The 13,657-nt window shown below is 39.6% G+C and overlaps 1 long non-coding RNA gene across 1 annotated transcript; it reads left to right on the top strand.

Moving 5' to 3' along the window:
* The first annotated feature begins 2,923 nt into the window (after positions 1-2,923).
* LOC144585775 (uncharacterized) lies at positions 2,924-9,398 on the top strand. Its single transcript, XR_013540323.1, has 2 exons — positions 2,924-3,031; positions 5,477-9,398. It is a non-coding gene; the product is annotated as an uncharacterized LOC144585775 (long non-coding RNA).
* The last annotated feature ends 4,259 nt before the right edge of the window (positions 9,399-13,657 follow it).

The raw sequence follows: 13,657 nt of genomic DNA, 5'->3' as shown, positions 1-13,657 counted from the left end.
CCATAGCTTTGACTATGTGGACCTTTGTCGGCAAGGTGATGTCTCTGCTTTTTAAGATGCTCTCTAGCTTTGTCATCACTTACCTCCCCAAAAGCAGGTGTCTTTTAACTTTGTGGTTCCTGTCACCATCTGCAGTGATCATGGAGCTCAAGAAAGTAAAATCAATATTTAATGCGAGAAACAATAAGTATACAAATACTAAAAAGGATCAAACAAATACCACATTAAAATGTGGTAAAAGCACACCAAAACAATATTCAAAGCAGTAAAGTACAACCATCCATATTAAAAACCCCACTCAGGTAGCCAGTCACTGAGGGACAGCTTTCCTGAGGAAAAAAGTCTTTGCCTGATTGCAGACGGACAGCAAAGTTGTCACCGACTGTGGAACTTTGCCACCAATTAAAGAATTCCTTTTTCATCATTCAAGTGGGCATGAATTTGGGGCATTGTTCATGAGTTCCCTGCATCACAAAATTGAAAAATAACCTGCAATCAGCTGTAGCCATTGATATCAATACCTCTGCACAATGGAGTATGGAACATGATATTGGCCAAAATACCTTTCTCCATGTATGGATCCTGGGACTGGATTAGGAAAGCTTTATTTAACTGAACAAATTGTTCTCCAAAGTAGCTATTTCTAGACTTTGACACTGCATTCCATTTCAGCATAATAAAACCCATGGACAAAATAGCCTTCTGATATCTTTTCTTCTGCTGGTCTTTAATTGAAGTGTGGTAAGCTTAGGACCAAAATGACACAATAAAAGGCAGGATGTTTGCACACACTCCTCAGCCACCTCGTAAGTATGAGTATGGTCACCATGAGTATGATGGGCACAAGAACTGTGACTTTCACCCATGAGAATTTTTCTGATTCCCTCTTCCAATATTTTTTCAAATGTTTACTTAGATATATAGATGTGATTGCAAGAGGAATGCATGTAAAGGAGACTGATAAATCATAACAATAACAATAAGGAAAAGAAGGAGGACAAGAAGCAGGAGGAAGAATTAAAATCTTTTTCTAAATATGTTTTCTAGCAGGTAAATATTCTCATTTAAATTAACTGCTTCTGCTTTGCTGTCTTGTTCATTTATATGGCACATAAGCCCTGACTGGTCCTGCTGATAACAGGCATCATATTTCCACACTGGAAGTGTTTATGTTTTGCCTGCAACTTCAGTTGTAAATTATCTGTACACAGGTCTTGTTATCATTACATAGGGAAAGCAATGGAATGTGGAACTACATGGGAGCAATCACAGACCAAACAGGTTCCCGGAAAATGCACAATGTGGTTGCTGGGACAACTGCTACATGAACATTCAGAAGAATATATAGATAAGAGAGTGGCAGGAGTAATGTCGAAGATGTGTTTCAATTGGTGGCATATCATTAAAGCAGTTTATGTCCCAAATGCCTGTGTTTGCAAGGCTCCAGAGAATTCTGATGTAAACATAAGAAACTTTTATTACAAATATTTATTTATTTATTTATTTATTTATTTATTTATTCATTTATTCATTTATTTATTTATTCATTCATTTATTCATTCACTCAGTCAGTCAGTCAGTCAGTCAGTCAGTCAGTCAGTCAGTCAGTCAGTCAATTCGTTCGTTCGTTCATTATCTATTTTAATTTTTAGACTGCCCGTTTAGCAAATTGGTACTCTTGGCAGTATACACAAAGTAAAGCAAAAATCAGAAAAAACACCTGATGATCAAGATCAAAAATAAACTTGAAAATAAATAATTAGTAGAAAATCTTATAGGCACAGCAAGATCCGAGATTGCTAGAAATTGGAAAAATGCCCAAGATCTCTCATTGCACGTATTTACAAGCAGCCTCCCTATAATGCTGAGAAGAAAGATGCCATGATAGTTATTGCAGTTGCCCCCGTCTCCTTTGTTGTTATACAATGTGACAATGTTTGCATCCTTCATGTCCTGTGGTGCTCCACCTTCCCTCCAGCAAAGACAAAAGATTTCATACAGCTTGGTGGTGATGATCTCTTCACAGCACTTCAGCACTTCAACAGGATGTTATCCTTCCCAGGTGCCTTGCCAGAGGCAAGGAAATCCAAGGCCACTTTTATTTCTGCTAAAGTTGGTTCACTGTCCAACTCTTCCAAGATAGGAAGGCACTCAATGTTATTTCGTGTCTCTTCAGTTACTACATTCTCTCTGGAATATAGCTCAGGGTAGTGCTGTACCCAGCGGTCCATTTGCTGTGCTTGGTCCTGGATGATCACACCTATAGCAGACTTCAGGGGAGCAGATTTCTTCTGTATTAGACCTAAGGCCTGCTTGATACCATCATACATTCCCTTGATTGTTACCTGTGTCCACTGCTATCTCTATCTGAGAGCAGAGCTGAAGCCAATAATTGCTGGAACATCTCCTGGCAGGCTGTTGGACTTTGCTATGAGCAGCTCGAAGAGCCTGCAAGTTGTACTCACTAGGACAGGCTTTGTATGCTGCTAGAGCTCTCCTCTTATCCTCAATGGCTGACATCAACTCCTCTGAATGGGCTTTGAACCAATCTGCAATCTTTTTGGTCTTCTTGCCAAATGTGGACAAGGCAGTGTTAAAATCTCCAAGAATAAACAGTAGTAGTTTTGATAGTAGTTGCCAGATCATTGTAGAATTTGTCTTTGACTTATGTTGTGGACGACAGCGTTGGTCCATATCCAGTAACGAGGGTGACCGGTCCCACTGATGAGTGGCGCTCCAGAAATAGGATTCTTTCATTCCTTATGGTAGGTGGAATAATGGCTCTCAGCAGACTGTTTCTGACTGCAAAGCCAACACCATATTCCTTGGTCTCATTCAGTGGTTTTCCCTGCCAGAAGAATGAGAAGTTTTTTTCTTTGACAGATCCCATATCTGGAATCTCGTCTCTTGCAGGGCAACAATATCCATCTGCAGTCTACTCAGTTCCATGTTGGTGACAGCTGCCTTGCACACATTGTCTATTTCCTGGAGGTCATCAGACAAGCCAGGGGTCATTGTCCAAACATTCCAGGTGCCCAACTTTACGGCAGAAGTTTTCCTATGATTGTTGCATGTAAATGCTGTATTATATAAGAACATTTTAGAAGAAGAAAAATTATCTGATCAGATTTTTAAAGTAAGTTCAGTATACAGTGGTGCGCCACATAGCGACGTTAATCCATTCTGGATTATCGTCACTATCCGGAAACATCGCAATGCGGGTGGGAAAACCCCATAGAAACGCATTAAACTTCGTTTAATGCGTTCCTATGGGGCCCAAACTCACTGTTATGCAAAGATCCTCCATAGCGTTGCCATTTTCGCGCCCTTGGTAAGCGAGGAAATCGCGCGAAAATTTTGGAACCGCCGATCAGCTGGCCGAAAATGGGGCCAGCGCTGGGGCAGGAGGGTGGGAGAAGGCTCTCCTGCCCTCCTCCCGAGCACACCCCCGCTTTTTCAGCTGGCTGACCAGCCAGCGCTTGGCCAGGAAGGTGGGGGAAGGCTCCTCCTCCCTCCTCCTGAGCGCACCCACGCTTTTTCAGGCGGCTGACCGGCCGGCGCCCTGCCCTCCTCCCCAGCGCCCACCGGCATTTTCCCCCAGCTGACTGGCGGGAGCTTCGGAAGGTCTGAAGCCCCCACCGGTCAGCTGGGGGAAAATAGGGCCTATGGGGAAAAATCGCTTTGCGATTTTTCCCCATAGGGAACATCGCAATGCGATCGCAAAAGCGATCGCAAAATCTTCTTCGCTATGCGGATTCGTCGTTAAACAGGGCGCCCGTTAAGCGAGGCACCACTGTAAATCGGTTTTGTATGCTATGCCTTTATAGCAACTGTCAGGTTCAGAATGAATGGCCTTTGAGTTGCCGTCAGAAAAGACAAATGTGCAAATGTGTTGCATCCCTTCTTTTGTTGCCCATTCATTCCTGCAATCCCCCTCCCATGGAGGTGGGAGCATTGCTGGTAGTGGTGGGAACAAAGGTGAAACAGAAGGGATAAATAGCTAATAGGAGACTGGCATCGAAGGTCAAGAGTCTACCACAGGAGCATCAACTTGCACAGCTTAGTACCTGCTTATTCTCCCACCCACATATCAATCCCAGCAGTAATACAAGTTTAGCTGCATGCTTTGAGGTTGAGGAGGTGCTTCTCTCCAACCTGGACTTCGTTTATAAAGAATTGGTTCTCATCTGTGTTTTCTGTATTGCAGATGTGGGATTGTATCACCCCCCGTTGAAGGTGACAGATGTGTTAGTAATTAGAGATATATCTCTAACCAAACCAAACCAAAGGTAAAAATAAAGCATTATGGGACCTTTAAGACTAGTTGCAGAAAATTTCTACATGTTGTGATTTGAAATCTTAAAACTAATTTTCCAAGCTCTACAACATTTGGACACTGGTGAACACTTGGAAAGATCTATTAGTTTGTGAGGACAACTTCCCTAAGCTAGCCAATCAGGGCTTGTAAGGATTGGGCCAGAACTATCGAATTATGTTGTCACACTGGCAATTGGAATCAATTTCTGTTTGGGCTTTTAAAAATCAGTTTCAAATCACATGGTATTTAAACCGATGGCTGCGTTCACATGCACTGAATGGAAATCAATTAATCTCTGGTGATTTAAACTAGTTTTGGCATCTACAGTACTGAAATCAACTCATTTCCTTTCTGTTTTAGGAGCAGGCTGTTCTTAAAGGTTTTGTTTTGATTTTTTGTTTTAAGTATGCGATACATTAATAAATCGAGTACTGAGGAAGTGCCACCTGGTGTCATAAGAGTTACTAGCAACCATGGGAAAAACACCGAAGAGGTGACCCCAGCTGATGAAAGATGAAAAAAATGAGAGCTTCCAGCTCCTTTGTGGGGTGGTGGTACTTGCACGCAAACCGTCCTCCATGCCCAGGTGTGCCTGCTCTGTGCCCACTTGGCACCTACTTTGTGCCTGCTTGGTGCCTGTTTTGTGCCTGCTGGTCTTCTGCTGCTCCACCATCTCCTTCATTGGCGGAATGTAGAGAACAGGGTAGGTGGTTGTAAAGCTGAATGTACTGATGAAGTGATGCAGCAATAGTCATTTTAAGGAAGAATTTAAGAAAATAAAAGGGAAAATGCTGGTACTTCTGCCACCCAAAATCCACATAGGCAGAAATTAAAATGATGGCAGTATTCATGTCCACAAAACTGCACTGAATTGAATCTGTTTTAAAGGAAGCAAGGTATTTTAAACCCCGTGCTGGCCAGTTGGAAAAAAAACTTGCTTTGCAGCCCATTTAAATTGATTTAATCCTTGCTTCGTTTGAATCATAAAATTAGAATTGATTTAAATGACATTTGAATGCAGTTCTTATTTCCAGTGTGACTGTAGCCTAAGACCATACCTATTTTATTTACCAAGCAAGTATAAATTTGAAGCAAAATGACTTGTGTATACTCTGTGTGAGCTACATCCTTGTTTTTATTTATTTATCTGCATTCCAGGTTATGTGGAGAATTGACACAGGAAGTGCAAACTTTCCTTCTTGAGACAGCCAGTCTTGCATGAGAAGAGGACAGATAGAAGATCTGGGGTTCACACTCTCTTTGTTACAGTGTGGAGTACAGCCACTTCCAGACCAACTGAAAAGGAATATATTCATACCTATGCTGGGAAGCTGGAGTTAGCTCGTTGCAGCTTGTCTCTAAATAATAAAAGCATTGTCCTTGTTCCACACAGTCTTGCGCTTTGTTTCCTTGTTCCATAATAACTACGGCATAGTTGGAATGTAAACTTGACTCAAACTTTTTCTCTAAGACGTCATATCCAAGAATTGATATAAATTTCATCTAACTATATTTTAGACATCTTATTTCCATAAGATACAAACAAAGTGGAAAAGTACCAAAAGTAACTGACTATATTGCGTGCAACCACAACTTTAAAACTCTGCATGAATGTTCTCCCAGAGTCAACTAAAACTATGGCCAATTTCAGCTATATATGAACGTTACGAAAACTGGAAGAGAAGTTTCAGCTGCTTAAAATATCAATGCTTGAAGCAATGGAATCATTAACCAGTCTTTCTGGTTATTACTGCTTCTTTCTAAGATGATAATTCAAGTGTACCTGCATACTTTGGATGGATGATGAGCTGTCAATCTATGGCCAACTTTTCTGTATGGTTCTGGATGACATTACTATATGTTGCATTAATTAATGTGACAGGTGTGGGAGTCTATTCATATCTCTTCGTCATCTTAATCCAATTGTGTGCATCATATACAGTAATTTTTTGTTTCAATACTAGATATAATTTCCATTTTTCAGGATGTAAATGATAAAACCAATAAAAATGTTAATTCCAAAAAGTAGTTGGAATACAGTCACATGTCAGGTCTTCAAAAGAAAAAAAAATAAAACACCTTCACGTCTTCTCAACTATTAATTGTCTATCACAAAAAAATGAGAAATAGTATCTTTTGGAAACTGCTGTCATCTTGTTGTAGAAAATGGGATTTATTTGGGAGGTTAATGTAGGTGATTGTCCACTTCTTGTTCACACTTACTTCTTTCTTTTTAATATTTCTATTTGTAAAAGAGTAGGAGATCCAGCTCTAGTCTCACTGATTTCAGAAGGAACCTTCTGTTATCTCTGGAGACTCTCCATCAGAGTAGAAACTGTGACTACCTCCACTTTCTAATGATGCTCCTCAAGTGTGGAAAGAACTAGGAGGGAAGGAGGACGAGGCATATATGCTGCTCCCTTTTGTGAGTTGAATGAACACAATTTGCAGTGGCTGAGCAGGTTTTGCTTCATAATAGCCACTGTTTGACATGTGATATTTTCAGCCATTTAAAAAATAATCATTGGATTTTGTAACTTGTCTTTAAAATGACTTTGTCTGACTCTTTTTGTGACAGTCATGTGTTGAATGACAGAGAAAATACACAGCTCCCTCCTCTGCACTTTACAGGGGGAACAGAAAAAAGGACATGTGAGTCATCTGAACTATCCTTGATGTAATATACAAATGTGCTCTCAAATCTGACTTTATTTTATTTATTATTTATTCAAAATATTTTTACCCTGCCTTTCTTCTTAAAAGGACCCAAGAACTTTAAAAGGATTTAAAAAATGTTCTATAACACTTCTACGTGCTTGCAAATACAAGCCCAGAAAACTAAGAATGGACTTCTGTCTGAAACACTTGGGATTTGAATTCCCTCATGATTTGTGCTCTTTTGGAACTGTACTTGGTTATAGAGGGATTCCATGTACAAAAGCAAGCATGTTCTCAATGGGAATAGCGTACACCTGTAGCATATGTTTTGTTTTTCTGACACATGAATGAGGAATAATATACTCTGGGGGAAATTATCACTACTTAAAAGAAAACTGCTGAACTCCAAATAAACAGATTTCAATATACCAATACATTCCATGAACTTGGACCTTTCTCAACACACATATGCTGAATTTTTATTGAAGGAACTCTGGGAGATAATACACTTTTCCAGGGCTTTCTATGCTCTGTTTGCAGGCAGTTCTGCAAAGTTCTAGCCTTCCCACAGTTGTATCTGTTACCCGGAATGCTTGATTTACATGACTGTGGGGTCCTATTAAACTGTGGAAGACTTCATTTAGTAGCTAGCCGCAAGAAAGTCCTTGATTCTCACAAAACAATAGGCTGAAACAGTGACTTTATATTTCACTACATAGTTTGCCTTGAACCTCTGCATCTGTAAGGGCTAGGCACTTTTAAAAAACAATAAAAATTGATATGCTAAACAGGCCTGTTTAAAGTGTGGGGAAAACCAGGAACATGACAAAACTATGTGTTTCAGGCCTTTGCTTGCTTCTACTTTTTCCAGGAGATAGGAGGTCCATACCGCACTGAGTAAGACAATTATTTTGGGGTGATTCACTATTATGTTAACTTTTTGTTTCTTTAAGGACAGTCTCAAAATGGTAATTGCTTGCTGCAGATCGCACACTAAACTACTGATCAGTGATCAGTGTCCGGGTCATATAACACTCTGTTCCTGAGTGATGTTCAGTAGTTTCCTGTTCGTTTCCAGCTTCAATAATCTTTAATACTCTACCTAGTACTTGAAGGACCCCCATATGAACCTAACTCAGCCCTACTGTCATATTTGTGGGCCCTGCAGTTGATTACTTACTTACATCTCTGAAAATTCACCCACTTAGGCTGTGACTGCACTGGAAAAAAATGCGGGACATACTATGGGTTTGGAGCAGGCTGATTCATGCTTTTTTTCCTTTTGATCACATGATGCATAGGAAAATGTAGATCAGCCCAGTAGCCCTCCCCTCTCCCTCATCCATAGTTTTTCACCTCTGCAGCTACAGCATCTAATTTTGGGGGGGGGGGGGGGAGAGTGAGAGAGATTCATTTGTGTTGGTGATCACCTGAACCTATGCAGAAAAGTCACTGCTCCAGATAGAGATGGGCATGAATCAGAAAAATAGTGATTCATTTTGATTCACAATTCATCAAGGTCAATAAAAAATGAATTACAAATATACTTTTTTCTGATGAATCAATTTTTTTAAATTTAGAACTCTATAAAATGCCCCCCAGCATGTAGAGAACCAAATTCACATGAAAGCTTTCCCTGACTTTCCTCTACAATTTATGTGTGTTGGATTTCCGATGTCCAAGCTATATCCCCACAAGGAGGCCTACCCAGAAAAGTTCCCTCCAGGCACTTAGAGAAACCAAAATGACAGAGAAAATTCTACTGACTCTCCTCTATAATCCCTCCAAATTTGGAGAAGATTGGGTTTTATACATCCAAGTTATATACCCACAAAGTGGACCTCTCCAGAAAAATGCCCTTTGGTAGCTGGCTTGGGGAAACTCAATCTTTGCCAAACTTGGAGGGATTGTAGAGGAAATTCAGTAGAAGCTGAGAGTCAGTGGAAACTTTCCTGCAATTCTGATGTTTCTAGGTACCTTGTGAGCCATTGTGTAGTCAAACAAATTGACAAATCAAAAATTGCAAAAAATGTGTTGATTTGTATTCATTGGGGCATTGATTCATAAGAATACAAATTGACAAATTAGTGATTTTTCAATGAATTTGGTGGTTTTTTAAAAATTTGTGCCCATTTCTAGCTCCAGCATACACTCAGAGAAAAGTGATCAAAGTTTGTGCAAGATTTTTCTTTTCTCTCTTCTGTTAAAGAGCTAAGAGCAAAGTCTCTCTTTAAAACACAGTGATGGTTACTTTCTAGTATTAGACATTGCATTTTTTTGTTTTTTTAGAAAGGCTTTTATTGTTCTGTTTATTGATTATTTGGGCCTTACTTTTGACTTTGTTTCACCACTTTGAGTATATGTGCTGATGGCCTCCTACTAGGAGGTAAAAATAATTCTCTATAAATAGAATTTACCTATAGACCTGATTTGTTTTCTCTGCTGCTTTGTGTTTTAACCTTAATTTTATGTATGTGGTCTTTTAACTGATTGCTATTACATATGCTCTTATTTCATTTTTAAATGGGTTTATACGGTCCTTCATATTACCTTTTAATCGTAAATTTTACTGTTGTTGTCCACTGAAAGTATGCTGGTTGGAAACAATAGTATGAAATAAATGCACATAGTTACAGTAAAATAGGTTATAAATAAAATAAATGAAGTAATAATGCACCAACTCAGTCTGACATCTCTTCAATGACAGCTTGTGTTCTCACTAACACACTGCTTATTGAATTGTAACCTGTAGAATAGACCAGATGGGCGGGATACAAATCAAATCAAATCAAATCAATCACTCACTCAATCAATCAATCAATAAATCAATTAATAAATAAATAAAGGATTAATTTCTTGGGTCTTAAAATCTTTCTGGAAAATGAGTTCTCTAAAATTGATGTAAACTATTACATAATACTGTAGTTATCACACACATGCCTTCAATACACATATTTTTAAAAAGTGCTACCATATTCTCAAATGCTTAGGCTCAGGAGGAACTAGATACCCATAACTTTCATATACAGGCAGAAATGCATATAAATTACCTTAGAACCTATAGATATCTAATAAAATATTAAAGAAGGGTGGGCTCAGATATGATATATGAAATTTATTATCAGCTGGAGTGAAACCACAAAGTACAAAGATGATAATCACTATTACAATTCATAATTGCTGCAGTGATTGGCATTGAAACAACTAAAGACCCTCTATAGATTATCGTACCATAATATTATAAATAGTCTGGTCAAGTTGTTTGGAACTCCCCTCCAAGAAAATGAGAAAGAGTTCTTTACTTAGCTCACACACAATGCGGTGGTAGCATATAATCCTACCAGAAAGATGCAGTTTTCATATAATTGGGTACATGTGTGCCAAATGGGCTGGAAGATATAGAGGGCAGAGCATCCTTTATGGTAGCAGAATCATGGCATTCCCCCCACCACCACCCCAATAAGACCATCCTGGCTAGGGTTGCCAGACGTCCAGAAAAGGGAGGACATGTCCTGCTTTTTAAGCGAAAATCCTGCGTCCGGCAGGCAAAGCTAAAAAGCTTTAAAATGTCCGGCATTTCTACCTGAAAATGTAAATCACCTCTCCCTCCCTCCTTGGTTGTAAGGCATTTGTAAATCCTCCCGGCAGCGGCTTGTAAATCCTCCGTTCTGATGGTTCTGATCGGAGATAAGCCAGTTTAATTGGTCCCCCGCTGTGCAACAGAGCGGGGGGGGGGAGCAATCAGTGACTGCTTCCGGGGGAGGTGACTGAGAGCACGAGGGAAACTTCAATCAAGGAGGGAAGAAAGGTGCGAGAGAGCTTGACAGAGGCTTGTTTAAAAGTAAGATTGGGGAAAATTTAGGGAGGGAGGGAGGATGTATGTGAGTGAGAAAGAGACTTAGTTTTATAAAATCATGAAATAAAGGTTGTGACTGCAAGGGAGAGACGGCTCAAAGGTGCGAGGGAGGGATGGGTAGAAATGGACATGAGAGGAAATGGACATAGTGAACTGAAGCAACTGATTGTTTGAACATTGAGGAAGGGTTTGTGTGTCAGATGGAGGGAGAGGGAGAGGGAGAGACATATACACACACAGAGAGAGACTTGACTTTTTCATAAAACCATGGAAAAAGGAACATTGCAAAATTTAATCTCCATTGCATTTAGCTCTGCTGAGAATAGCAAGTATTTCAAGGTAGTAGTTGTACAATTAGCTGTTTAAATAATATTCTTTGGTATTTTGAAAAAAGCCTCCATTGAATTTATTTTTATTTTTTAACATGACTGTTTCTTGGACAGTTCACTAAGAGACGTTTATTGGCAGGAATTGTAATAAAATTGTATTGATTGCGGGTTTAATGTGGATTCAAATGAAACATTCAATATGTCCTCCTTTTTGTCTTTCTATGTCCTCCTTTGTCCTCCTTTTTGTCTTTCTATGTCCTCCTTTTGGTACCAATGTATCTGGCAACCCTAATCCTGGCTCTCTTGCCATATGCCTTTCAGAGGGCAGTTAAAGCTAACCTCAGAAGGCATTTGAAACAGGGTTGCTTTCCAGCAGCAGAATTTTAACCAGTTTATCGGACATACAAGTTTGTACCTTGCATACAAATAAAGTATCAGCTTTCATTATGCTAAATCCGAGTGCAAAGGCTTTGTCTCAAAATACTTTTCGTATTGCACTGTTTTCTGCCCTGCCTATTTGAATTCATCAAATGGTTTAATATTTTAAGGAATTAAAGTTTGTGTTTCAATAGAAAAATTGAAAAAAACAAACAAACACCAGAGCCTTTGTTAGTCATTAGAGTGTAGGCAGGATTTGTAAATATGAAGAGAGGTGTGTGTTTATAAGCCTTTTTAATTAATATTCTCTATGATAGGAAACAAAAGGATTTTAATCATGGAGACACTAGTGAGTTATTTAGATTTTGATAGGATTTGCACTTTTGAACTTTTTTTTTTTGCTATGATGTGCCATGATGTGCTAATAGTGCCCCCTCTGTGATCCTGCTGCTATGCAGCTGGGAGGGAGGGGAAGCATTCCTCCTCTTCAGTAATGGAAAGGTGGGGTGTCACTGTGTGTCACTGCCTTACTGGTGTTGGAGGAAAGGTGGAGAGGTAATAAAAGCCTGACCTGTCCAACACTATCCTCTTTCAACGCTGCTGAGAGATGGCCCGTCCACCCGCCTTGTAGACCAGGGTGAAGTTCTGGACCCAGATTGGCCTATTGAACTAAAGAGGGCCAAGTAATTTTTGCCTATTCTGTTTCTTACAGGACACGAGGGCAGATCAAGGGTGTTGCTTTGTATAACCACAATCTGGTGGGTAGTGCTGGAAAAGACAAAATAGCAGTGAGCCGCACAGGGTGCTATTAAGCGACGGGATCCACTGGTTGAGCACCATGAAATTGTGTGATTCTGGTATGCAAACAGAAACACAGTGTGATTCTAGTATGCAAACACTGAGACAGACCTGGCCACAAACAGACTCAATTCATGAGAATTAGGATGGAAACAGATTTTATGCCCCAGTTTTTTCTAAGTGGCATAGTACTACATCAGTGTTACAATCTATGTGTTTGTTTGTTTGTTTGTTTTGCCCCTGGCCTTCTAGTGACCAGTCTGTTCCACGACACTTATAAAAGAGGCAGAAGTTATAAACCATAGCTCAAAGAACAGTCGGAATGTTCAGCACTTATGTGATAAAGCACTAAAGTAAAATGAAAATTAGAGTACAACTGAAAGCAGAACGGTAATAAAATGCAAAAAAAACCATGCTTATATTTAAATTGTGAAATATGGATTCAATATGGTGGCTTAGGTGGTTTAGGTATCTGTCTGAGGAGCTAGAGGTTATGAATTTGATTCTCCACTGTGCCTCCTGTAGTAAAGAGCCAATCTGTGTAGCCATGGGCAAGCTGCACCAATGCATGCCCAGAAGAAGGGAATGGTAAACCACTTCTGAGTATTCTCTGCCTAGAAAAACCATTAAAAGGTAGCTGTAATTCAGACTTGATGGCATGTAACCTTAACAATGAGTACACATGATAAACAAGTAATATAAATATAACAAAGGTTTGTAGTGAGAGAGCCACTTGTAGTTATTGGAGATGAGAAAATTCAGTTCTCGAATCAGTTATAATTATGCTGCTTCCCATTCAACCTTTCCTTGCAAACTTTAAAATGAATTAAGAATCCACCAATGTTGTAGATTCTCCTTTGATTTGGCTATGAACAGGCAAGGGCAAGCAATGGCATCGTTTTTCTGTGCTAGAAGGGGAATAGTGGTACACAATAGGGGTGTGTATATGTTCCACTCTCCAAGCCAACAGCTGAGATGTCACGCATGAAATCAGTTTTTAAAAATCCAAAATTCCCCAAACTGTCTGCCTGGAAAAGGAAATCTCCATGCCTCACATCTTTGCCAAACAGTTAATTGGTCCAATTTTAAGTTCTTTTAAAAAGGGTTTCTCTGGCTGCATGCATAGCCTCAGCTGCTCTCATCCACTGGATCAAGAAGAAGATAATAAAGTGGGCTTTAGACTCATTTTTGTGCATTTCCATATTTAGTTTGAGAACATGCAAACATAAAAGAAGGTCCATATGTCATGTAAGTGTGTGTGCACATAGATAGACGGACGGACGGACGGACGGACGGACGGACGGACGGACGGATAGATAG

The sequence above is a fragment of the Pogona vitticeps genome, chromosome 1, assembly GCF_051106095.1.
Source record: "Pogona vitticeps strain Pit_001003342236 chromosome 1, PviZW2.1, whole genome shotgun sequence".
In the NCBI taxonomy this organism is placed as follows: Eukaryota; Metazoa; Chordata; class Lepidosauria; order Squamata; family Agamidae; genus Pogona; species Pogona vitticeps.
The sequence above is the reverse complement of the archived record's forward strand: the minus strand, read 5'-3'. Positions and strand labels throughout refer to the sequence as shown.